Source organism: Eretmochelys imbricata, chromosome 3 (assembly GCF_965152235.1).
Source record: "Eretmochelys imbricata isolate rEreImb1 chromosome 3, rEreImb1.hap1, whole genome shotgun sequence".
In the NCBI taxonomy this organism is placed as follows: Eukaryota; Metazoa; Chordata; order Testudines; family Cheloniidae; genus Eretmochelys; species Eretmochelys imbricata.
This window is the reverse complement of record NC_135574.1, coordinates 53,287,881-53,314,015: the sequence shown is the minus strand read 5'-3', so window position 1 is coordinate 53,314,015 and position 26,135 is coordinate 53,287,881.

The window sequence follows — 26,135 nt, the reverse complement described above, 5'->3', positions numbered from 1 at the left end:
TTTCCCCTCTCCAAGTCAGGAAGAAATGTGACACTTGGAATTGAAGGTAATGTTGGATATGGTGGATGATGATATGTTAGAGAGTATAATTACATTTTATTTCAACCTTTGTTCAGCCCCCAAGATGGGAATTCTTGTTACATCCTTTTGGTACTGAGTTCTCTAAACATGGAAACTACTGACTTGGAGACCACTATTGTTTCTTACATTTAACCTGAATGAAGTGCATCTGTCACACTCAGAGTTTAAAGGATTTCAACCCAACCTATAGCAATAGTTACACTATATGTGAGCTTTGATGTACAATTTACAGCTTGTGTAGAAGTACCCATGCTAGTTCTGCTCAGACTAGTGCATTAAAATAGCCAGGATACGATGGTCAAGAGCTCGGGCTAGCCATCGAAGTACATACCTACTTGTAGCCCAACCTGCCATCTGTGCTACCCTGACTACCTTGCTATTTTTAGCAGATTAGTTCAAACAGAGCTAGCATAGATATGTTTACGCTTGCTGGGAATCATACAATCAAGGTCAAATGTAGACATCGTGAATAGGTTACACTGTTCTTCACATGGCAGAAAATGAATCTGTGGAATTTGCTGCCAATGGGAGGCTGAGACCTCAAGTCAAACATCATAGCTGAGTTTCCAAGTGGTCTGGATAATTTTATGACATGTATTAGTATCTATACTTATAAGCATTTTAAGATACCGATAATCACATTACATATTTAAGGGAGATCACCACAGAGATCAGAAAGGAATTATTTTCTCTCAAAGGATTGTTCAAAAAGATCCAAATTTGAAGATGAACTGAGTTAGGTGATTTGTTCCTGAGTACAAAATAGACATGTTCATCCCCCTTTGTTTAAAAAAACAAAAATAAAAAACACACACACACACACACACACAAATCTGTTCTGTTATTTAAAATAAATACAAAATATCAGTGTAATAAGAACCATATTTAGGGAAGTGATACTAGTGAATAACTGCAAATAAATCAAATTACTTTATTAGAGCACAAATAATAGACTATTTTTCTTAAAGGTTTATATGGGAGAGGTTATTTACTGCTGACCAGTGTGGGAGTGGGAGGAAATATAGGGCCTCCCATACAGCTTCATAGCTTGTACAAGGGATAGGTGGCATGAACTGGACTGCTCTCTACTTCTCCTCAGGGTGCACCCCAAAGGGAATGGACAAGGGTAGAACAGGGTGGAGCCACAGTCACCTCTGCAATAGGGGCATTTATCTGGTCTTAAGGGCAGGAAAATATCTTCATAAAAATCACAAATAGGGTCTGATCCAAAACCATATAAATAGAAAGAATAACTATTTTATCTAGTTGATTACACTGAACATTCTCCAGTGTAACTAAGGGCAAAAATTAGCCTATGGACTGTTAGCATGAGTGCCTCAGCTGATCTCCACTACAGTGATAATGCAGGGAGAAAAGGCCATTTCAGTTAACCAGGACGCTAACTCTAAGTATTTTTGCATTGTATAAATTGCACCAAAATGTATATAAGAATAAGTTATTTTGCATTTATAAGCCAAATTGTTTGTGTTCCTTATTTGTAACTGGACCTACAGTAGTACAAATTACCCTATTACATGTGGTCCCATAATGTTACAGATTGTGATCAATCAAAGTTTGTGCATGGAAACTTCTTTTTCTACATTTGTCCAGATTATTATAGTTTTGCATATTGTACTTTTTTATGTAAAGAACAAATGTTGTTTCCACATAATAGTAACTGGGAAAAAATACAAAATAATACATCAAATGAAGGAAATAGAATAAAGCAGTCAACAGAAGACTCCAGCCATGAAGCCCTATCTGTATGCCACCAATGATTTTGCTCAGAAACTTGTGCTTAGATGTGTTATGTAAAGTAAACAAACTTCCATCCTGGAACCAGTCATCATGGAAACTGGCCAGCTGCTCACCAATTTGAAAAACCCAAGCCACTTTTGACAGCTACAGATCAGGAGTTTCTGATTGCTGTATGCTGAACTGCTAGGCACATGCCACAGGTTTATTATGGAAAATCAATTTTAATGGACAAGCAAGACACATAAGAATTTTTGTTTTATGTAGAAATAAAAAAACCCTAAAGCAATCTATTTTTATCTACAGTTTCTGATGTTGTCATTAAAAACCACAAGAGAAAAGCTCAAGCAATGCAAGCTGAAGATAGTCATGCAATTTTATAGTCTTGACATATTTATTGGGTTAAAGAAAACTAATTTAAATCTTACAGTTTGCATTAAATAATTTATCTTATGTACTGTATTTCTTATTGTGTTTGATCTTCTACACACTATCTATTCTTCTGAAAAAAATGAGCTAATAAAATAGTAAATCTGAGTGCTTTTTAAGACGGGTACAGCAATATATTTATACATTTTTAAATGTTTAGCCTCCTAAATGTGACAATTCTGTAATGATATATAAAGTAATTACAGATTGTTATACTGTACCATAAACTACAATCCTGTAAAAACTTCTAATTTATAAAGACATATGTATGCTACATATGTATGCTACTATTTATCTATCAATGGGCTCTAATTTAAATAGTGGCTACCTTGAGAAAATGTCAGTCTTGCATTTGGATGCTCGGAGTGGCAGTTCTGAATCTAATACAGGTTTTGTTACATGTAAATTGGAATAAAATGCAGGATATAAAGCACCCACATTTGAAAAATGATCACACCCTCCTGGCTGGGATTAACTGAAGATCATTTCAATTCAGAATACTTTTTCTCTCCCTTTTTTATAAAGGGGGCAAACGTAACGTGTGTCTATATATACCTATACTATTGCGTAGCCTAGTACCTCAGAACATGTCTATGAGGAGGTTTATTGATTTAACAGGGGCTGCAATGGTGTGAAACTAGTGTTAGTGAGATCAGAATCAGGCCCTATGAAGTAACCCAACAGTACAGTAACAAACCATGTACACTGTCTGAATCATGAGCAGCCCTACAATAACGAAGGATGCTCAGTCTGGTGCTCCAGTTATCCCACAGGAAATAAGGGGAAATAAACAGTGCATGCTGTCTGACAATCATGAGCAACCCTACAATAACAAAGAGAAGAATTTGTGTACAATGTATATACAACACAAATACATATACATATACAACACAATGCAGTGACAGGGCTAACTGAATAATTCAGACCTGCTGAAGGAGGGAGAGATTATCTGAAACAAATTATCTTCCTATATTTGGGGGACGTTCTACAGTATTTCCCCAAGAGGGCTCACAGACCTGGGGATGCCATAAATCTCATAACGAAGCTCTGTAGGAGGATGGACAATTTCCTGCATTTTGATACTTATCCAAAGCACATTGCAATCAATGGAAAGTGTTTGTCTCCCTTACTCACTTCTCCATTTATTAATTTAGTCAGGTTTGTGGCTGATCTATAATTCTTCTGTTGCTGAACTGGTAAATAATACAGACCATTTCCTGGAATACTGGGAGACTTACTTAGCTCGGTTAAGATGTGCATATTTTAAAAGCTATTTTGAGGAAGAAAGAAAGCTAATATATTTTATACTAGTTAAAGGAATTTAATTTTGTTTTTCTTTCATCTGTTGCAGTGAATTAGTTTGTCTTTATGTAATCTGCTCACAATTAGAGCCTGCTCAGATTTTAAAAAGGCTATTGCATTGGTATATAATCTAAATATAACATAAAATGTGCTGTCTTTTTCCTTACTCACCAAAAATGCATTTACTCACCAAAAATTCTGAGACATATGTTTTTCAGTGTGCACGATGTGCAAAATAACTTATTGCACCAAAATTGCACCAAATTGCACCAAAATGTATATAAGAATAAGTTATTTTGCACATAAGTTATTTTAGTTCTCCCACGTCTGTGATATCCTGCTTACTGGATATTCTAGGGTCTCTTTAATATTATTTCATGATAAATGTTGAAAGCTCTCATGTTCAGTCTGATATGGAATGAAAACACATAGAAATCCTGTTTTCTGACGAACCCTACTATCTGAATCACAGAATCATAGAATATCAGGGTTGGAAGGGACCTCAGGAGGTCATCTAGTCCAACCCCCTGCTCAAAGCAGGACCAATCCCCAACTAAAGCATCCCAGCCAGGGCTTTGTCAAGCCTGACCTTAAAAACTTCTAAGGAAGGAGATTCCACCACCTCCCTAGGTAACCCATTCAAGTGCTTCACCACCCTCCTAGTGAAAAAGATTTTCCTAATATCCTACCTAAACCTCCCCCACTTCAACTTGAGACCATTACTCCTTGATCTGTCATCAGCTACCACTGAGAACAGTCTAGATCCAGCCTCTTTGGAACCCCCTTTCAGGTAGTTGAAAGCAGCTATCAAATCCCCCCTCATTCTTCTCTTCCGCAGATTAAACAATCCCAGTTCCCTCAGCCTCTCCTCATAAGTCATTCATGCCTTGTTTACATCTTGGGTTGTGTTCCATAACCTTTGTATGCTGGTGATTCTTAGTACACTAAACAACTATATCATTGTTGAAAAGCCATTTACATTCACTGAAGAGCAGCAGGCAATTGTTTTCAGAAAACAGAACTGAGAATTTGCCAGTGTCTTCAGTTTTCAAAGACAACTTTGCTTTTGACCTGTGTGCCTGTGAGCGTAAATGCTAATAATTTAAAACTACAACTAAATTATTGAAACAAAAAATGGTCTCAGCTGCCTGATTATGTCCAAAAAATGACTGTCTCATGTCTTATTGCGATAGATAGCTGCACTTCAATGCTTCAATTATGATGCTACAAGCCAATAGGGCCTTATAATACAACAGAATATATTTTATCTGACTAAACTGTACCAGTGCTATATAAGCTTTCAACACAACTTGGCCAGAAGATTCCTCATACATGCCTTATACATGTTATATTAAGATACAAAGACATATTAAGGTTTAAGAAAACCAATCAGTGCATATTTATGTTTGTTTAGGGGAATCAGCTTATCTGTTTTCAGAAGTCCAGTTTGTATACAAGATATTACACTAGAATGTCTGTCTGTCTTCTTCCGATTGTAGAGCAGTAAAGAATGTTGATTTACTAAATACTTTGAAAATGAATTCAGAATGGCTTCACTAACTCTCCTGGGGACCTAGGGATTACAGTGGGCAAGAAGCTGAATATGAGTCAACAGTGTGCCCTTATTGCCAAGAAGGTTAATGGCATATTGGGCTGAATTAGTAGGAGCATTGCCAGAAGATCAAGAGAAGTGCCCTCTATTTGGCACTGGTGAGGCCATCTGGAGTATTGTCTCAAGTTTTGTGCCCCCTATTACAGAAAAGATACGGACAAATTGGAGAGAGTCCAGCGGAGGGCAACGGAAATGATTAGGGGGCTGGGGCACATGACTGAGGAGAGGCTGAGGGAACTGGGGTTATTTAGTCTGCAGAAGAGAAGAGTGAGGGGGATTGGATAGCAGCCTTCAACTACCTGAAGGGGGGCTCCAGAGAATAGAGCTAGACTGTTCTCAGTGGTGGCAGATGACAGAACAAGGAGCAACGGTCTCAAGTTGCAGTGGAGAGGTCTAGGTTGGATATTAGAAAAAAACTATTTCACTGGGAGGGTGGTGAATCACTGGAATGGTTTACCTAGGGAGGTGGTGGAATCCCATTCTTAAAGGTTTTAAAGGCCCATCTTGACAAAGCCCTGGCTGGGATGATTTAGTTGGGGTTGGTCCTGCTTTGAGCAGGGGGTTGGACTAGAAGATCTCCTGAGGTCTTTTCAAACCCTAATCTTCTGTGATTCTATGATTCATTGCACTAATCTGCAAACACAATTATCACAGATTTCAGAGTAGCCGCTGTGTTAGTCTGTATCCACAAAAAGAAAAGGAGTACTTGTGGCACCTTAGAGACTAAGAAATGTATTTGAGCATAAACTTTCGTGAGCTACAGCTCACTTCATCAGATGCATTCACATTATCACAAAAAATCTAGCTCCCTTGACTGACATTTCAGCAATAATTTAACCATATGGTACTGTGGAGAGGTTTCCTATTGCTAAGACTTCATTACTGTACAATCTAAACTACAGCACATCTATTAGTAAACCATGTAACATTATCATAAATCATTAAAACTAAACTACATTTGTCAAAATAAATGATCAGAGTGCACTCTGTGTGGCAGTAATCCTAATTTTTTTAACATATAGGTCTGCTTACTCATTATTTTGCAGAATATAAACTCTATAGCTCCCCCCCCCCCAGCCATTAATATGATATATAAAGTTCTGCTATAGCATTAGAGAGTGGGAATAACCAGAGTTTTGCATATACCATTCCCTTCTAGAGTCCTCCTTTGTAGCTAAATATTGTGTGGGATTCAGAATGTTGTGGGATTTAATGTACCATGTTTGTTGCAAATATCTTGAGACATTTGAATGAGTTAAAGCTATTCACACCATGAACTCTGAATTTCATACTCTTGTGAGCTACAGTAAATCCTTTTTATAAAAAAGTGATTTCAATTGTTTTTAATTGTCTTGTAAAAATAAAATTCAATCAGATAAACAAGTACTCTGAATAAACATGATATAAAAGGAATTCACCCATTCTATGCATATACAAATATGCAATAAAATATTCCATGGTATGTATACACTACATATTCATCAAATTTCAGTAATTATATACTTAACCTAACATTAATATAACATAATAGCTATTTTGCTAAATGTTTTAGAGTTTAAGCTGTAATAGTTTTTCCTTTTACTTGTTTGGATACTTATGAGGTGATTCCACATATGCATGCCTTGATAGGCTGTCCATATGCTATTTTCCATAAATTATAATGTGTAACTTGTTTGAATTATAGAGTTGTCAAGGTTCCTTCCCCACTCTGAACTCTAGGGTACAGATGTGGGGACCTGCATGAAAACCCCATAAGCTTATTTTTACCAGCTTGGGTTAAAACTTCCCCAAGGTACAAACTATTTTACCTTTTGCCCTTGGACTTTTTTTTGCTGCCACCCCCAAGCATCTAACAAATATAGATAACAGGGAAAGAGCCCGCTTGGAAATGTCTTTCCCCCCAAAATCCTCTCCAAACCCTCCACCCCCTTTCCTGGGGAAGGCCTGATAAAAATCCTCACCAATTTGCATAGGTGAACACAGACCCAAACCCTTGGATCTCAAGATCAATGAAAAAAGCAATCAGGTTCTTAAAAGAAGAATTTTAAGTGAAGAAAAAGGAAAAGAATCACCTCTGTAAAAATCAGGATGGTAAATACCTTACAGGGTAATCAGATTCAAAACATAGAGAATCCCTCTAGGCAAAACCTTAAGTTACAAAAAGACACAAAAACAGGAATATACATTCCATTCAGCACAGCTTATTTTCTCAGCCATTTAAACAAAACAGAATCTAACACATATCTAGCTAGATTGCTTACTGAGTTCTAAGACTCCATTCCTTTTCTGTTCCCGGCAAAAGCATCACACAGACAGAGAGAACCTTTGTTTCTCCCCCCTCCAGCTTTGAAAGTATCTTGTCTCCTCATTGGTCATTTTGGTCAGGTGCCAGCGAGGTTACCTTTAGCTTCTTAACCCTTTACAGGTGAGAGGATTTTTCCTCTGGCCAGGAGGGATTTTAAAGGTGTTTACCCTTCCCTTTATATTTATGACAAGAGTAGTTTAATTTTGTATTTTTTTAAAAAAATACAGGACCCATCAATAACAAATTATTGACTTTCTACTGTTCTGTTCTACTCTCTCACATTCTGATGTCAGAAATATTGGTGAACAGCAGGAAACCTTTATGACAATGTTTGAGTAAGCTACAGAGTATGCTCCCCAGTAAAAGAGACACTTGCTTTTAAAGGAAAGAAGGGGATGAATTTCTTAACTATGGGATGCAAGGATTTCCAGCTGTCTTTTCCAGGACTGGAGACACCATTGTAGAATTTTTTCAGGGCTTCAGAGAAGTTAGAGTTGAATGTGTATATCAGAGAAACACAAAATTAAAGTAATTAGGCCAGATTATGATCTCAGATCCATTTGTGTTAAGTTGCAATGACTCCAGTGATTCAGAGGTTTGTCTCTGTGGACAGATCAAGGGGGGCTAACTTGAACCCTTCATAAAGAATTCTGAGTTCTTACCATTGGGAGTCAATAGATTAGTGCAGGCCCATTTCTTCATGCTAATAGCAATGTTCAATAACGTGTATCTATACAAAGAGACAAGGAGGGTGAGGTAATATCTTCTGTTGGTAAGAGAGACAAGATATTACCTCTCCCACCTTGTCTCTCTAATCTCCTGGGACTGTCATGGCTACAACTACACTGCAAACTTCTCCAAATGTCAGTTAAGAGTTGTTAATTGCATTCATATGCCTTCTGGGTATTAGAGTTCACAAAAAGGCAAATTATTTTTCACAAGAAATTCCTAAGTTTTCTTCAACCGTTTTCATTTTTGGATTAAAAATCAACCTCATCCCTACCTCACCCATTGATGAAAAAGAGTTTTCAAAGAATCTTTAGTCAAACCTTTCAGTTTTGAAAACCACAAATCAAATAAAATACCAAATTTTTGTTTCCTGTTTCTTTTTTGTTGAAAAACAAGAAAATTTCAACCAAAATGAAATTTTTCTGCAAAAATTTCAAAATGTCATTATTATTGAAAAGACATTTTTCAATAACAATTCAGCTAGCTCTAATTATGTGTTTCATGCCCACTATTGTGCATCTTCCTTCAGTTTTTTGCTTGTCTAGCACCAGTACTCCTGAATTATTAACTTTCTCTTACACAAGGCTGATCTGATCAAAGTGACCTCCTCTTACCTGTCTCAACTAACCTGCTAAATAATGCAACAGTTTGAACAGAAACTAAATGACAGATGGTTCAACTTTCCTTGGTGCAACAGACCCATCTACTACATTTTGATACTTTCCATAATAAGAAAGGTCATGAGGATTCCACCCTCACATATTCTGTGTCTAAAGAAGGCATGAAAGACCTGCTGCACCCACTTTTATTTTCATAATATAGCAGCATGAGTGTCTGAGTGAATGAAGCAAAATCACCTTATCTTAAACTCAAAAGAGCCCTTTTTAATAAAACCTGAGCAGGACTGGCCTTGTGGGTGGTTGATGTGGGCCACCGCCCGGGGTGCCATGGTCAGGGGATTTTGTGGTCAAGAGCCAAGGAGTTGGGCTGGCCTGAGGTGTGAGGCTGCAGAAGGGAGCTCAGGGCAATGGGAGTAGTGATTGGGGAGCCCAGGGAGGCAGCAGGGGCCAAGGGCAATGGAGGGATGGGTGGGGAGCCAAGGGAGGCTGCGGGGGCCAGGGATGCCAAAATACAAATTTGCCCAGGGCCCCATTTTCTCCAAGGTTGGCCCTGATTACTTGAGCCCTCACAAGCAATGTCTGTATCCCCTACTGCTGGCTATAGACAGCACCACACCTAAGAACTATATCTCTTTCTGCCTCTCCAAAACTACCCACTAGCAACCCACTAGTGTGTGGAGGGGTCACCATTACAAAATGTTAGAGAACTGACTCACAAAGATTCTTTTTTCCAACTTGCAGTGTGAACGAAGAAGCATTTTTTTCTTCAGTGTCAGAATGTTGTGGATAAAAATAATTTATAACTTATCTAATATCATTCGAACTACTGTGAATATATTAAATCCTGAAAACTAGTTGCTCTGAAACCAGATTTTGCTACAATAAATGGAGATATAGAAATCCCACTCAGTGCCAAAATGACAGTTTTCTATAAGAATAAATGTATTTTTATTGCTTTGATGTGAAGTGATTCATGAATTGCCATACTACAGATCCTGAAGGCACAGTATCATCAAATGCTAACGCCTTACATGAAGATGTGTACAGACTTCTAGCCTATCAGGCTAACAAGAAATGTTTGTACCAAATCTGATGACATTTATCCTAATCAAAATGGGAAAAAAAATAAAAAACAGAATTGATATTGCTGATGTCAGCCATGAGTTTTGCTACTGAGCTCAGATATTTTGTATATTATATGTCTTGATATATAAATGGTGCTATTTCAAAAGCACTCCAAACTTTGTTCTCACTGCAGTCAATGGGAGCGGAGTTAGGAACGTGGTGAGTGTTTTTGAAATACTACTTAAAATTCTTGAATCTTTGCTCCAGAGCTTGTTTTAGGGGCAGGCACACAGGGTGATCACCTCAAGCACCCTTCTCCAGAGGCACCACACTATTGTGGTCCACTGGTTGATGAGTCTTTGTTTTGCTCAGCCACTCTGAGATGGAGAGCACTAAACAAGTTTTTTACCCTGGCTGGTAAAACACCTGGGGCTGTCCTTGCTTAGGTCCACTGAAATCATGGCAAACGTCCATTAACTTAACTGGCCTAGGATTTTACACCAGATATATTAAGAATAATATTGCATGATTGTATATAAAGTTTTAAAAATGTTCACTCTGCATTCACATATATGGGGCACGGGAGAGGAATTGGGACATGCAGGGAATCTACACCAGGTTTCTTAGTGGAATCAGCAGTTAAATATGTGTTGGGTCTGCAGTAGAAAGGCAATCTCTTGGGCCCCAGATATCAGGGAAATTACGGTAACTCCTTAGTGGGTTAAAGCACTCAGCCTTCATCATAACATCTTCCAAGGTGTACAATAATTCCCAACCGGTTGTGTCTGGTGGCTTAATTACACTCTTGAGAGATGTGTCTCATATAAATACTGGCTGCTGTGACAGCACAAAATTTCATTAACAGCAAACAGTTTAGGGCTCAATCTCTCAAGGTGCCCAGTGGTGCACCCTTAGCTTGCACTGAGATCAGTAGGAGCTGTCAGAACTCAGCACCTAATAAAGGAGGCCCTTGTCTCAGTACTGAGTTTGAGAACACAGGCTATCCCATGAGACAATAAATAAATACATAAATAAATAAAAATGCTTGTCTACTTCTCTTTCTTCAGCCTTGCACAAAAAGGCCCATTATTTTCCCTTTGAGTTTGTGTATCACTAAACAAGATAGTTGAACTATATGCTAGTTAGCTGCCTTCCTCTAAATGGTAATTTTTCATCTCCTTTTTCTCTCCCATAGAGTGTTAATCTCAGAAACAGGCTTTCTTTTCTTTTTTTTTTTTTAGCTAAAAATAAAAGCTGGTATTTTTACTGCCATTTTTTGTACTATATATTTGTCTGTCTTGAAGTCACACCTTATCTTTGTTACTTCAAGGCCATTTCACGCTCAGCAACTTGTTTCATTTCCAGTATGAGAAATGTAGAAAGAATTTTAGATACTTTTGTACTTTGTTTTTCTTTTTCTTTTTGTGTTATTTGTTATTTTTCACCTTTCTCCTGTCATTTCCCACTGCACTGAAATCAGAAATGCAAACTGTGGGGCTTTATGTGGTGTATCTTCTTTGCTATCTATTCTGAATTTTCTCAGTGCATTTAACTGTTCTTTGATAAGCAGAGTTTATCTTATTCATGCATGTATAAGATGTTTCTTTGAATTGTCTGACAATGTAGCTTTGTAAATGATTTTGGTATACCTTGTAAAAATACTTTTGACCAATTTGCAATTGCTTATTATCAGGGCTAGAGATTTGGATTCTTGATTGTCTCCATTCAATGTCTGTTCTTTATGGACTTCCTTCCTGTGTTGGTCATATGCATTTTGCATCAAAGTTTTTTCCTTTGCTGTATTATATGATCATGTCCACAGTACAAAGCATAACATTTCTTGCATGTACATGTGTAAATTTCCGTGTAATTCCATTAATGCTGTATATCTACAACCAGTCACAACTTGAACAACTCATGCATTTTCAATATTTGTTAATATATCCCTCTAGTGGTTAAAAATCTGTTTGATATAAATATAGGTTGATGATGTTTGGAATAATACTTTGTTTTATCTTTCCCAGTTTGATGAGATACAATTTGTGTTCCATTTATTGTTTCAGGGTCACTTGAATGTATTAATATAGACTGGTATATTTGGGTTAGTGATGGGATGTAGAGTTAAACCGTATAATTTTGGAGGTTGTAAATATGGCTTTGGCAGTGGATGGGATTAATCAAATATCACATTGTCCTAGTAATGGGTCAAATCCTCAGATCCTGACTGAGGTTTATGCAGTCCGTCGAGCATGGGACGGAATACAATTATTGAGATTGTTCAGACGATGTTCATAGAATTCAGATAAAATACTCAGACCTTTGGATATACAATAGCAGCTGCTACCTCCTACAGCAGCCCCATGTGTAGCAAAACAAAACCAACTTATTTGCCGCCCCCCAAAAAATAAACTGCCCCAAGCAAAGATTTTTATATCTTGGAAATGGAGAAAAGCCAGAGTCTCCATGAATTCCAGTGGAGAAGGACTTTGCTGTTTCCAATCTAATTCACGTGGAAGGTACACATATACTGTACTATGGTAATGGGTAACCGTACAAACCCTAAAACAGATAACTGTATATCTGAGTGAACTTCTAGCCCCAGTGAAGTCAATAGGAGTTTTGTCATAGATTTCAGAAGAGACAGGATTTCATCCTTAGTTTCATTAATCCAATGGGACTTCTCATACAAGTGAAGACATATTGGATAAGGGCCCAGATTTTCTCCTCACTTCCCTCCATTGGAGAAACACTTAAAATTAACAAATAATGAATATGCAGGAGATGGTGAGTTTGTTTGAGATTTCACTGCTTGAAGAGTTACAGCTGCCAGTTATGTAATCGTAATGACACCGGGGAGCCATGCTTTATACAGTGAAAGTGATTGTGTATGACAGCAAGCAGAAACTTTGATGCAAAATATACATGATCGCCACAGAAGGAAATCCATATAAGGGTGGGAAAAAAACATTGCACAGAGAAAATCAAGAAGCATCAGATCACCTTAAAGTTAAATGGTTTCAAAAATCTGCATTAAGGAGAGCAATAGCAGAGATGTGACTTAAAAGACCTGCTTGTACCTTGAGGGAAGATATAGGAGTATTCAGTAGTAAGAAGATATAGTGTAAATTGGAGATGACACATCTCGACAGACAGATAAAAGGATTAGAAAGAGAATCAAGCAAAATGTAAGTTTAGCTACATTTTAGGGTCTGATAGGGTCTTGAATGGAGGCACTTGTGCTTCTATATATGTATAAAGTGAGGTCAATTATGGAGGTGGGAGAAGGAGAAACAGAGAGTGTTGGATTACAGATGGATCAATGGGACATGAAATGCGTTGCTTTGATGCCGTGGTAACATATATTCAGATACAAGAATCCGCATGTATCTTGTATCTTTTTAAACCAACAGAGGGAAGAATGTAGCATACTCCTCACAATGCTTAATGCAGAAAGGGATAACAAAATTACTAATGTGAATAAATTAGTCACTGATTTAAACATGCAAACAATTTATTTGAGGAATATTGGTCAACCAACTATAAATCTGTTTGCATAATGGAAACTGTCATAAATATAAAGGGAAGGGTAAACCCCTTTGAAATCCCTCCTGGCCAGGGGAAAGCTCCTCTCACCTGTAAAGGGTTAAGAAGCTAAAGGTAACCTCGCTGGCACCTGACCAAAATGACCAATGAGGAGACAAGATACTTTCAAAAGCTGGGAGGAGGGAGAGAAACAAAGGGTCTGTGTGTCTGTCTATATGCTGGTTTCTGCCGGGGATAGACCAGGAATGGAGTCTTAGAACTTTTAGTAAGTAATCTAGCTAGGTATGTGTTAGATTATGATTTCTTTAAATGGCTGAGAAAAGAATTGTGCTGAATAGAATAACTATTTCTGTCTGTGTATCTTTTTTGTAACTTAAGGTTTTGCCTAGAGGGGTTCTCTATGTTTTTGAATCTAATTACCCTGTAAGATATCTACCATCCTGATTTTACAGGGGAGATTTCTTTATTTCTATTTACTTCTATTTTTATTAAAAGTCTTCTTGTAAGAAACTGAATGCTTGTTCATTGTTCTCAGATCCAAGGGTTTGGGTCTGTGGTCACCTATGCAAATTGGTGAGGCTTTTTATCCAACATTTCCCAGGAAAGGGGGGGTGCAAGTGTTGGGAGGATTGTTCATTGTTCTTAAGATCCAAGGGTCTGGGTCTGTAGTCACCTAGGCAAATTGGTGAGGCTTTTTACCAAACCTTGTCCAGGAAGTGGGGTGCAAGGTTTTGGGAAGTATTTTGGGGGGAAGGACGCGTCCAAACAGCTCTTCCCCAGTAACCAGTATTAGTTTGGTGGTGGTAGCGGCCAGTCCAAGGACAACGGGTGGAATATTTTGTACCTTGGGGAAGTTTTGACCTAAGCTGGTAAAGATAAGTTTAGGAGGTTTTTTTCATGCAGGTCCCCACATCTGTACCCTAGAGTTCAGAGTGGGGGAGGAACCTTGACAGAAACGTATTAATAAATGATGTATTCAGCAATTGATGGGAAAATATGTTGAAGGATATATTCAAGGACAGTCTCATGCCATCCTGTCCTCTCGACTCTTGCAATGATGTCTGCTTTGATACCCCATTCGTCTGCACTATCCACAAGTTATTCTGTGCTTTCTTTTATGCCACCCATAAGCAGCTAATGCCCTTACTAAGTTGTTCAATAATGCCACTCTTCTCTCATCAATGCACCCTGATTCTGCTTCACTACACCTTTTAAAGATGCCTCATGGAGTCTCCTCTAAGACCAGATGGATGGCTGGGCCCCATTTTTTTTCCATCCCCACTGGGAGAGGTTTCACCTCCAGCAGGCTCCAGCCAGAAGTACAGTCACACTCAAGTGAGCCCAAGAACTGTAATGTTGCCTACCTGGCTCCTGTGTGGTAGCACAAATCAGAGGAGAGGCTACATGTATGCTTCTCCCCATTGGTGTGCCTTTGGTGGGCTTAAGCAGTACCTGTCCCTCCCACTGAAATGTGCTGTCCTCAGATACACTGACCTCATCAGTATCAACTTGTGAATGGATAAAAGCTTGCATGACATCCTCTATCCAAGGTCCTCAAATGGTCCCCATTTACTGCAGTATCTGAGAATCTCACAATTGTTAGTTAGCCTCACAGCGCCTCTGTGTGGTAGATACTATCTTCATTTCACAATAAAGAACTGCAGCTCAATCAGATTTGCTCAAGATCACACAGGAAATCTGTGGTGGAACAGAGAATTGAGCCCAAGTCTCTGGTTAGCACCTTAACCATCCATCCCAATATACACAGATGAGATCCCACAGTTCTGCCTGGTTTTCCTAGTCAGAATGTATAAGCAAGACCCATATTAGAATGCACTATATTCTGAAGTGAAGTGACAAGTTGCAACGACACAGCTATGCTGGTCCTCATGTTAGTACTGCTCACTTGCATTTGCTTTGGTATCTAAATGTATCTTTGTGGCAGATCCATTTCTTACTCCACTGCTATGATTTCTGCTCTTCTTGTTTTCATGTGTTCCATTACTGAATAACCGTGTTAGCTGATTATCAGCACATCTTTTATTATTACAGTAGAGGAATAGATAAACTTCCTGCCAGAAAAAAAAACCCTGGCCAGAGCTCTGGCACAGCCTTCAAAGGTATACCGGCACATAGGGATACACTCATGTTGTGATAATGTGATGAGAGAAAATGGAAAGTTCTGAAGTCCATCTAGCTGTTTCCCCTCTATCATTAGAGATTCAAAAATCAGTGGCTTCTTAAAGCCCCATTCCTATTTATAGTAGCTACACTTATCAAATATGGGGAAAGAAATAATAGGTGACCAATCATGTCAACTTAACAAAACCAACTAAATTGTTGACCAACATTAAGTTTCCACTCTCCCTTTTCCCCTCCTCTGACTTCATGCTCTCCATTTGAAATAATATAACTCCTCCGCTGTGGAAAAATGTAGAGGATTTGAATACAAGGAAAGATAGTGAGTACAAGAGAAAAACATTATATTAGTTGAGTGAGAGAAAGAGAGCTGATTAGGAAGTTAGATGTGTTGTGGAAGAATCTGTGACATGGGTGGCTGCCCAGACACTTCAATAAGAAAAAAAAGTGGGTGAATCATATAGAAAAGTTTAGTTGAAATTATTTTCATGTAGTCTCACTAACCAGTCAGGGGTATTATGTGGCATTATGCCAAAGAAGTCAGCAATCTGGCAGGTCTTTTTTACATCACTCCAGCAAATGTGCTACACCATTTGCACCATCTGCTGCATAGATCTCCCTAGAGGATAGGACAGTGGTGGACATCTGTGCTGGACTGTCATTTAGGAGCACCCACTATCTAGGGGGAAAAGGCAACAACAGCAGCAGCAAATACACTTGGGTTGCCAAGAGACAAGAGCTGGTTGTAAGAAGGAAGAACAAGCATAAGTGATATTTGTTTTGGATTGCAGTTCTACAAAGCAAAGAAATACAATTTGAATGTCCAATTCTATCAGCCCTTGTCATGTGGTACTCTCATTGACTTCAATGAGAATTCTTTGTATTGTGTGGCTATGGAATGTGTGTGTTATTTTGCATAGAATCTTTCATACAAACTCTATCTGAAAATGCCTAAATTATTGAGCTGGTGAAAACAATATTTCTCATTTTACTAGTCCTACAACTGGATGAAAAATTTTGCATTTCAATGAAAAAAGAACAATTTTTCCCCACAAAATCCCCCCCCCCCCATTTGTCCTTTTTTTTAATTAGTTCTGCTAAAGGGCTGTGATTAGTAACACAGTTCAAGAATTACATTGTGCACAGTAGCAGTGGAAAAAATAAAAAGGTGAGGGAAGCAAATGGGGGAAAAGAGGTGTTTTTCCAGCTGAGATGTGACACAAGAGAGGATAGCTGTTTTGGAGTGTCTGAGCTACAGAGGAGAACATTTTTGTGCCCTCAGTGGTGAAAATGAGAGCAGGATCGATTTAGAAAAAGGCAGGTAGGAAGAAGATAAGAGAAGAAGACAAGGTTGATAAATAGTCTAGAGCAAATCCACATGGGTTTTGACAGCCAAAAACGAAAATTTTAACTGGATGCTGGAGCGTTAGGCTTGTTTGAGGACGGAGATGATGTTTACAATCTGCTGCCATTATTCTACTCTTCCCAGACCTTATCAATTGCAATCAACAAACACCCCCTCTACTGAAAGTATTGTAACAGTAACTGAGGATATTGTTTGGCCTCTAGAACATTGAGCCATAGAATGTGAAGGCACCAGAAAACATTAATTCAAGTGATCTTGCAAGAATATTATTGTTTGACATCTGAGAAAATGACCTATGCCACCACAGTAAATGTATACTTGTTCTGAAGTGTAAATGAGTGGGAAAGAATGGAATAATAATAAAATAAAATAAAATAAATAAAATGGGAGAGTGAGTGGTGTCCTCATTCTTAACTGCCAAAAAATGTAGGACCATCGTTATAATAGAAGAATGATTTGTTGGGGCTCCAGCACGTGAGGGTGGGACTTCACTATTGTGAACCTCTCGATGAAATTATAGTTATTGGCTTTTTCTTTCCAGAATTTCTTCACTGTCATTAGAGCCAGAAAAACATCCACAAAAGTAGAAATGGGCCCAGAATCAAAAGCCTGGATCTATTCTCAGTCCTGGAGGAAGGTGACACAAAACTAGGGGGAGTTGCCAACACTTTGGAGGATAGAGCTAAAATTCAGAGGGATCTTGATAAATTGGAGAACTTAGCTATAGACAACAAAATGAAATTCAGCAAAGACAAATGTAAGGTGCTACAGTTACGGAAGAAACACCAAGTGCACAAATACATAATGGGGTTAACTGGCTTGCAGCAGCACCGTTGAGAAGGATCTGGGAGTTTTGGTGGATCACAATCTCAGAACGAGTCAGCAATGTGATGCTGTTGCCAAAAAAAAAAAAAGCAAATACAATTTTAGGTTGCATTAAAAGACGCATAACATGCAAGTCATGAAAGTAGATAGTACCGCTCTAGTCAGTGGTGGTTAGGCCTCAGCTTGGAGTACTGTGTCTATTTTTGGTCACCAATGTATAGAAAGGATGTATATCAAAGGGATGGCATGCAAACCATATGAACAAAGGCTGAAGGAACTGGCTATGTTTAGTTTGAAAAAAAGGGGATTCAGGGGGGAATGATAGTGGTCTTCAAATACTTGAAAGACTGCCATCAAAAAGTTGTTCACAAGAGGCAATGGGTTCAAACTACAGCATAGCAGATTTAGATTAAATCTCAGGGAAAAAAAAAAAAAACTTCCAAACTGTAAGAACAGTAGGACAATGGAACAGACGGCCTAGGGAGGTTATGGAAGCTCCTTCACTGGAGGTTTTCAAAAGGAGGCTGGATCTGTCTTGGACGGTTTAGACGCAACAAAGCCTTCATCTTGGCAGAGGGTTAGACTGGAACAATATCTGTGGTCATCTCAGCTATGCAAGGCCCAACGTGTCATTTCAGATCCCACATCTATGAGAGACTGACCTATTTATCAGAGATGTCTATCTGCCAGTCAAGTCAATTAAAAAAAATCAAAGCGGTTTCATTCCCAAATTCTTCTCTGACACTCCACAACACTTCATTCCTGGTCTTTCTGTAAAGCTTCCAAAATACATTCATGCTGTGAATAGAATTTACTCCAGCTCTAGGCTTGAGTAATTTTCCTGTGTGGCCAGTAGCCACAGAGTTGTGGTGATACGTGATCATGGCATCCAGTCATCAAATGTCTTTTTGTTGTTTACTTCTCATTCCACTTTAAACTTTTCCATCACAGTTAATGAGGGAAAGTGATAGAGTGGGTTCCTGCATACTGATCCAAGTCCACTGAAGTCAAACAGAATTTTTCCATCAATTTCAGTGGGCTTTGGATCAGATCCAGAATTGCCAGTTTATTTTTTAATTTTTTTTCTGACTATACAAGATTCTTTCTGGGTCTTAATTTTCTCATAAATCCATTGATAAGTCCTGACAGAGAGATCTATTGTCTCTTATTGTTCCATAAATACTAGCAGTTGCATAGTAGAGGCAGGTAGGCCCACTCTTCAGTGCCTAACAATAATCATCACAATACTAGATAGTGCTGGTTAGGCCTCAGCTTGGTGTACTGTGTCCAATTTAGATAGTGATGTAAACTGAAACAAGAAGACGGAACTGATAGTGTTCTGAAAGTAAAGCAAGCTTAATAACTGTAAAACATGGACAAATCTTTCCTTCCCAAAAAGTAATAACTAACGTTGGTTGAATTATTCATTATCTGGTTAATTTAGGCCTTGTTTCTAATTGTGAAGCATTCGTGAGCTGATCCTGAATTCTGCAAACATACTTGTCATTCCGACGCATGAGGAAACAGTAAGACAAATTTCAGCCTGTGAGGTGTTTTCAAACTATTCATATTAACAAACTATTTCCTATTCAGGGCTGGGGTGACTATACTTCTAAGTTACATGGTATTTTTCTGCCTCCTGCCTGGATAATTGAAATTTATTAACAAGAGAATAGCGTGACAATGTTCCCAAATGGTGACTATTCAGGGTACAAGTGGTCAAACAGAACATTTGTTCAGATTTCAAACAATTATGCATGAACATTATTTTACACTGCTTAATCAGTTACAGAATTTGCTCATGGATGCCAATGCTGTCCTCACACTGGTATTAAAATCAGAGTAACTCGGTTTGAGTTGTTAGGCTTATTTTAGATTTGCGTTAGTGCAACTGAGAGCAAAATTTGGTCATGTAGTCTAAAACTTTCTGACTGCTTTGAAATCATCATTCTTTATATGGTAACATAGTTGAATGGAGCATGATGCTGTTATGGAGAAATAATTGCATGGACTGCCTAATAAAGGATCTAAGCCAGTACCTTAAACATGAGATCATCCTTCCTTTCCATGGTCACAGATAAACCCACCCAATGCAACATTTTCAAGAGCTTCAAAACACTTTTTATGCTTGTGTGTAGAGAGCACCCTAAGAGACTAACTCCAAGGCAATCGGGAGGTATTACCATCCTACACAAACTCTTCAAATGCTTCCTTCCATCAAACTACTGCCACTGCTGCCAGGGCCCCTTAAGTCACAATATCTATATTTGCTACACCTCCATTTATTAATGGGAGTGACACAAATTTGAAGTCCATGGAGCTAATTGTGTGATTAAGATCTACAGGATTTGAGCATGCACACTGCTGCGTCCCTGTGGGCATCGGAGTGGGTGCCTAAGTTCCAAAGCAATTCATACACCAGGGAAAGATAGGCATTCAACCACCTAACTTGCTTGAGGCACCCAGTCCAGTAGGTGTCCTCAGAGGTTGCCTACCAGATCGGGACCCACAGGCAAGTTCATACAAAACAGCCTGGGGCATCTTCCCTCATAACTTTAGGCCAGTGGTTAGATATTCACCTAGGATATTGGATGCATTCCCTTAGCTCCCCATCCCCAGCTAATAGGGAGAAGAGATTTGAGCAGGGATCTACCACCTCCCTGGTGAGTGCTCTACCCATTGGGTATGGGATATTCTGATGTGGGGAAATCCCTCAGGCTCTCCTATTTAAGCTGTAATACTCTGGATAAATAATTAAAGAGTAATTGGAATGCGGGGGGCGGGGGCTGCACCTTGCGTCTCCCACCTCCTGGGGGAGTGTGCCTTTGCTCTTGCTTGCTCTCTCTGGCCAAAAGATCTTTAGAAGAGAGATCACAAGCATCAGAATGACTCTATAGCTTGGGATAGGGTTGAGGATAGAGCACTCATTCAGGATGACCACCCAGTTCCCCTGTCCCAATCACTATTTATCTGTAGTACAGCAAGAGAGAATGAGGGACTTCCTCATAGCCCGATGGTTAGTGCATTTACCTGAGAAGTGGCAGCTGTCCCTTCCCCCTCAGGTAGATGGAGGATTTGAACCCGGGGTCTCCCACATCCCAGGTGAGTGCCCTAGCTACTGGGTTAAAAGTTATGAGGGAGCTTTGCCTCCTCCTTCAGTCCCGCTGCATCTTTCTAAAATGTCATAAGGTGCCTAGCTCCAAAATGGTTCCTTTCTGGGACTCGCAAGCACAAATAGGTAACTCTCTACAACCCAGACTTGTGTGCCTGTCTCTCTGAGAGAAGTGGGGCTGGTTGGCGTCTCCCGTTGGCTATCTTAGGCCTTGCCTCGCATGCTGGCTTTTGTGAATAGCAGTCTAAGATGCCTATATTTCTCCTTTCATTATGTAGGGTCTTAGGCAACTAAATCAGGCTTTGTGGATCACAGTGATTTTCTCAGGTGCCTAAGGATTAGATATGTGACTTTCAGCATCACAAAACCTAACCCCTTTTGTGCATTTTGGCCTCAATGACTAAGATGTTCACATTTTCAAAGTAGCTAACAGTATGTCGCTTCTGATGTAAATGCTTTGGTTAGCATTGTTACTGTGCATCTGTAAATCCTTTGGAGCAGTCATGGTCTAGTAGGTCAATAATCTGCTTTTCTGAAATATCCCTAAAGTATTTATTTACATGAGAGTGTAATCGCTACAAAGAAGAAATCATGACTAAGCAAGTCAATAACCCACATTTTAAAAGTCCAGAGATGGTTACACTGTATTCTAATAACTTGCAACCAGAGAATTTCTATTAAGCTATTTATTTTACTTTTCATTTTAAACTACGTTGGCAGGGAATGAACATAAACACATTTTGAATTTGAGTAAGTGTCCCAATCCAGCTCCCACGGAAGGCAATGGAAAGATCCTAAAGAGTTTATGGGATTTGGAGCTGGCCTAAATAGCACAAGGCTCTGAAAACAGCCAAAAGCACAACAGTGTGGAGGTAAATATAAAAGCTTTTTCTCTACATTTAATTCACCCTATGATGATCTGTGGGATGCAAGGTCAGGTAGATTAGATGTCACATAAGCAATGCTAAGGTATTGTGACAATGTGATAGATAGATAGGTGTTATGTGTGCTAAAAGGTAGGCACTGACACTATATTGGCAAATAAAACCAGTTAAGAAAGAGCTCCCTGCAAACTTCCATCTTGGTGTTTGCTTGTTTTCATTAGTTTCAGATCACAGTTACGGTTTGGTACATTAAAGAGCATTTTCCATTGTTCAGAGGCAGCAATAAGGAGCTACACATGTTTATTAAAAGTCCTCCCTTCCACCACTATTACTGCTAAAACTAGATTTCCATTATTTATTTGAATTCATAACATAGAGCTATGGGTCTCCATACCAAAGCTTAAAACATACAGAACTAATACAATAGGACTGACCAGGAATATAAGCAACCTAGCTCACAGCTCATGACTCCTCAACAGCTGAGAAAGACGTAGGACCCAAGCAGTTCTTCTGGGTGGGGGAGGAGCCAAGCCAGGCTATAGATGGAAAAGTAGCATCGGTCCTTGCCCATCATAGTCCGTACTAGAAACAGCCATTTGTATCTCTAACCCAAAGCTATCTATAATCAGTTCTGATCACATACTTCTATTATAATTTTCAGTATAATTGACTGAAAACATTTGTATTAGGTATATGCAGATTATTTCAGTTTTACCCACATCTTTTTGTGGTTTCCTTTTATGGGATTGCATCATGGTAAATGCATGCCTTAGCAGGAATACGTTGCTGAGAAGTCTAGTGTTCTGAATGCTTTTTGCAGATAAACTGCCATTTGTAACCATTTTCAGACTTGGCACTTTTGTATCTTGCCTTTCCTGAAAGTCTCCATTCAGTCCCCCCTTGGATGTTTGCCAGAACGAAGCAAATTCTTCTTCTACTTCAAATGCTTCACCTCATATACGTGTGTGTGTAATAGGTAATAGATCTGAATTTAACTTTACAGGCTGATGAGCTAGGCATATCTGTCTCACTGATCCATTAGACACTGGGGAACACAGATCACTGTAGCAGACACACTCAGTTGATGCCTTCCCATTCTGCTAATACTGAGCTTCTAACTGACATCAGCATCATGTGGCAAAATTGCTTCTAACCTCATTTAAACAGCTGCACATTTGAACAGCCTTAAATGATGGGGTTTAGTAAATTGGTGAAGCATAAGTTTGCAGAGGCATAAATTAACTTGGCCAAAAGCCAGCTTTCAGGAAATCCATTCTTATTTAGCTGTCCAAAGTAAATGTATTGTCTGTAACCCTGAAGGGAAAGGAGGGAGGACTCTTATTTAGTGTCCTATTTGAACCTCACAAATGATGTGCATCATTGGTTTGTCCAAGCCTGTGGACTGAGCAGCTCAGCACTGACCTACCAGCTCAGAACTCACAGCTGCTCCGCTTTACTTTCTCAGTGCTCAGTGAACTGAAAGAACTCTTTGGAACTCCTGCCCGATTTTCACAGCCATCCTATGGCAGTACAATATCCACCGCTGTTTCCCTTTCATTGAAACACGTCTTCTTTCATTTTTCCCCCTTTTCTCACCCACACAGGCTTCATTCTCTCTCTCTTTTTTTTTTCACAGAAATTACTCTTTTGCAGCGTTAATGCAGACAGCCGCCTTAGATTTCTAAAGCTCACAAAAAGAAATCTAAAGCAAAATATGTGGCCAGTCACACAACATGAAAGATGCCACCAAAATCTCACTGGAGAATTTTATAGTGATTTTTTTTCTCAGTCACTCATTCTTCAAAGAGCTATCATCATCCATTAGAGGCCTAGGAAATATTTTTCATTCTTGTGAGTCACATAGAACTGCGATAATCTTGCAAACAGAAGTTAGGATACATTGTGATGCGCATCTTTTGTATTGCACTTTGGGGTGGGTGAGCTTTAATGCAATTGCATTTGTAAATATTAGCTTCCTAGTTTTTTCTCAATGATAAATGCTCCATCTAGTGGCCTAACTGAGTACTGGTGAAACTTATCACAGGTGGAATCCCTTTAAGATTGTAAAAAAAACCCCAAAATCTAGAGAGAGAAACAGACAGTTTTCACAGTGTACAGAACATAGATAATATTAAGCAACAATTATTGCATTATAAGGCATCCGGAGACATTAATCATCACACAAGGAAATACAGCTATTCAGACAATTGATGCCATGGTAAAACGTCATCATTTTCTATCAACTACCTAAAATAGCTGCAGATCACAAGGTAACTATTTTTTCCAATGATTATTATAGCTTTTTTTTAAAAAAATCACAATAAATACATCAATCATAGCTTTCTAGCTTGTCAGAATGTCTGCTTAAATTTGATGATCAGACCAAAGTTTTTTTGCATTTTCCCCTTATAATGAAATGTTTACCATATTGTATAAAATATCTAATTGAAATACATTATTATTTACATAGTTTTCTGCATTGACCAATAGCTATTTGTTTAATCTAATGTGTACTGTGAATGTGAGCAAGATCATAATGCTGGAACAATGTACTGTGGAGCTGTGACATGTCTATGAATTTAGTCATTACTCCTGTCATTGTTTATAACATGATTTTCAGCATGGCTAAACACTCAATGCCCTGATGAAAGGAAAATGCAATATTAAATTTAAAAGTTGTAAAGAAAAGGTGGTTCTGAATGCTAGGGAGTGTTACAACCTTATATAGTAAAGAATATTTCACAGGGAAACAGTGCATTCACCTACAATGTCACCTACTCACCAAGGTGCTCACCTCAGCAGCGTGATTGAGAGCTGTCATCCATGACAGGGAGCTTAAAAAGATCTGACAAGTCATGCTTAAAATGATGTCATGACACCAGGGAGTGCAAAAATCGTACCACTGAAGAGGCATTAGCAAATTATTATTGCTAGGGAAGCCATTAATATTTTACAGAAAACAAAAAGAAAAACGAAGCAGCAGCATTTTCTACCTCCTGCAAAATCCTTGCCTTTTCTGGTTGAAAGGCAGCAGCTTTGCTATTTCTATTAGATTTTATCTTTTCTTTCCTACCCATCCTGTTTTTGTGACTAAATTCTCCTAACTTTATGTGCCACAAATGCACAAAATCAAAGACTGTATATATTTATATATTCACTGGGAGCAAATTTTGTATTGTGATTACAAAACAGCATGACAATGTCTCTGTTGTTTAAACTCAGCTTTGATACATGTGCACTACAGCCAGGCAGTAGTGCAATGCTGGCTTATCAGGAACTTGTGCTGTGTTTTGTGATATAATGTGGTCTAAAATATCTAATACATTAGCATTCTGCTCAAGCCCCACATACATAATGCTGCAGACTCTATAGCTATCAAAGCCAAAGACATAAACAGGCTTTAGTGTCCTGAGAAAAAAGCATTTGGGAGTTGACGACCCTATTCATTGATATAGTCATCTTTGTTTGCTGAGCGTGAGAGGATACTTGCGGAATAGAAAAGACTACATTCAACATTCATGAGATGGGACATTTTTCACAAATGACTCACAAAATGTATGTTTTGTGCATGGAAAAGCCAACTGAAGGAAAATCTGTTCTTAATATAAGCTTATCTAAATTTCTTACAGACTGGTTGGTGTTATATTAACATGCTCAAGTAAATCCCACGAAAGGAGAAAAATATAAAAGAACACTAAAAAGCAGGGGATCCAAGAAAGATTTATTTTCTTTTTTCCTTTTCTTTCCTCCTCCCCCTTATGTTTGTTTGGCTTAAAAGGTATACTTTTTCATTATTTAGTTTTAGGGTACCATATAAGCATACTTTATTATCATTCAACATTTGCATGGTCAGTCATTACAGATGAGGTTCAACAAGGACAAGTGCAGAGTCCTGCACTTAGGATGGAAGAACCCCATGCACCACTACAGATTAGGGACCGAATGGCTCGGCAGCAGTTTTGCAGAAAAGGACCTAGGGGTTACAGTAGACGAGAAGCTGGATATGAGTCAACAGTATGCCCTTGTGTGCCAGTGTGCCAAGAAGGCCAATGGCATTTTGATATGTATACGTAGGGGCATTGCCAGCAGATCGAGGGACGTGATCGTTCCCCTCTATTCAACATTGGTGAGGCCTCATCTGGAGTACTGTGTCCAGTTTTGGGCCCCACACTACAAGAAGGATGTGGAAAAATTGGAAAATGTCCAGCGGAGGGCAACAAAAATGATTAGGGGACTGGAACACATGACTTATGAGGAGAGGCTGAGGGAACTGGGATTGTTTAGTATGCGGAAGAGAAGAATGAGGGGGGATTTGATACTGCTTTCAACTACCTGAAAGGGGGCTCTAAAGAGGATGGATCTAGACTC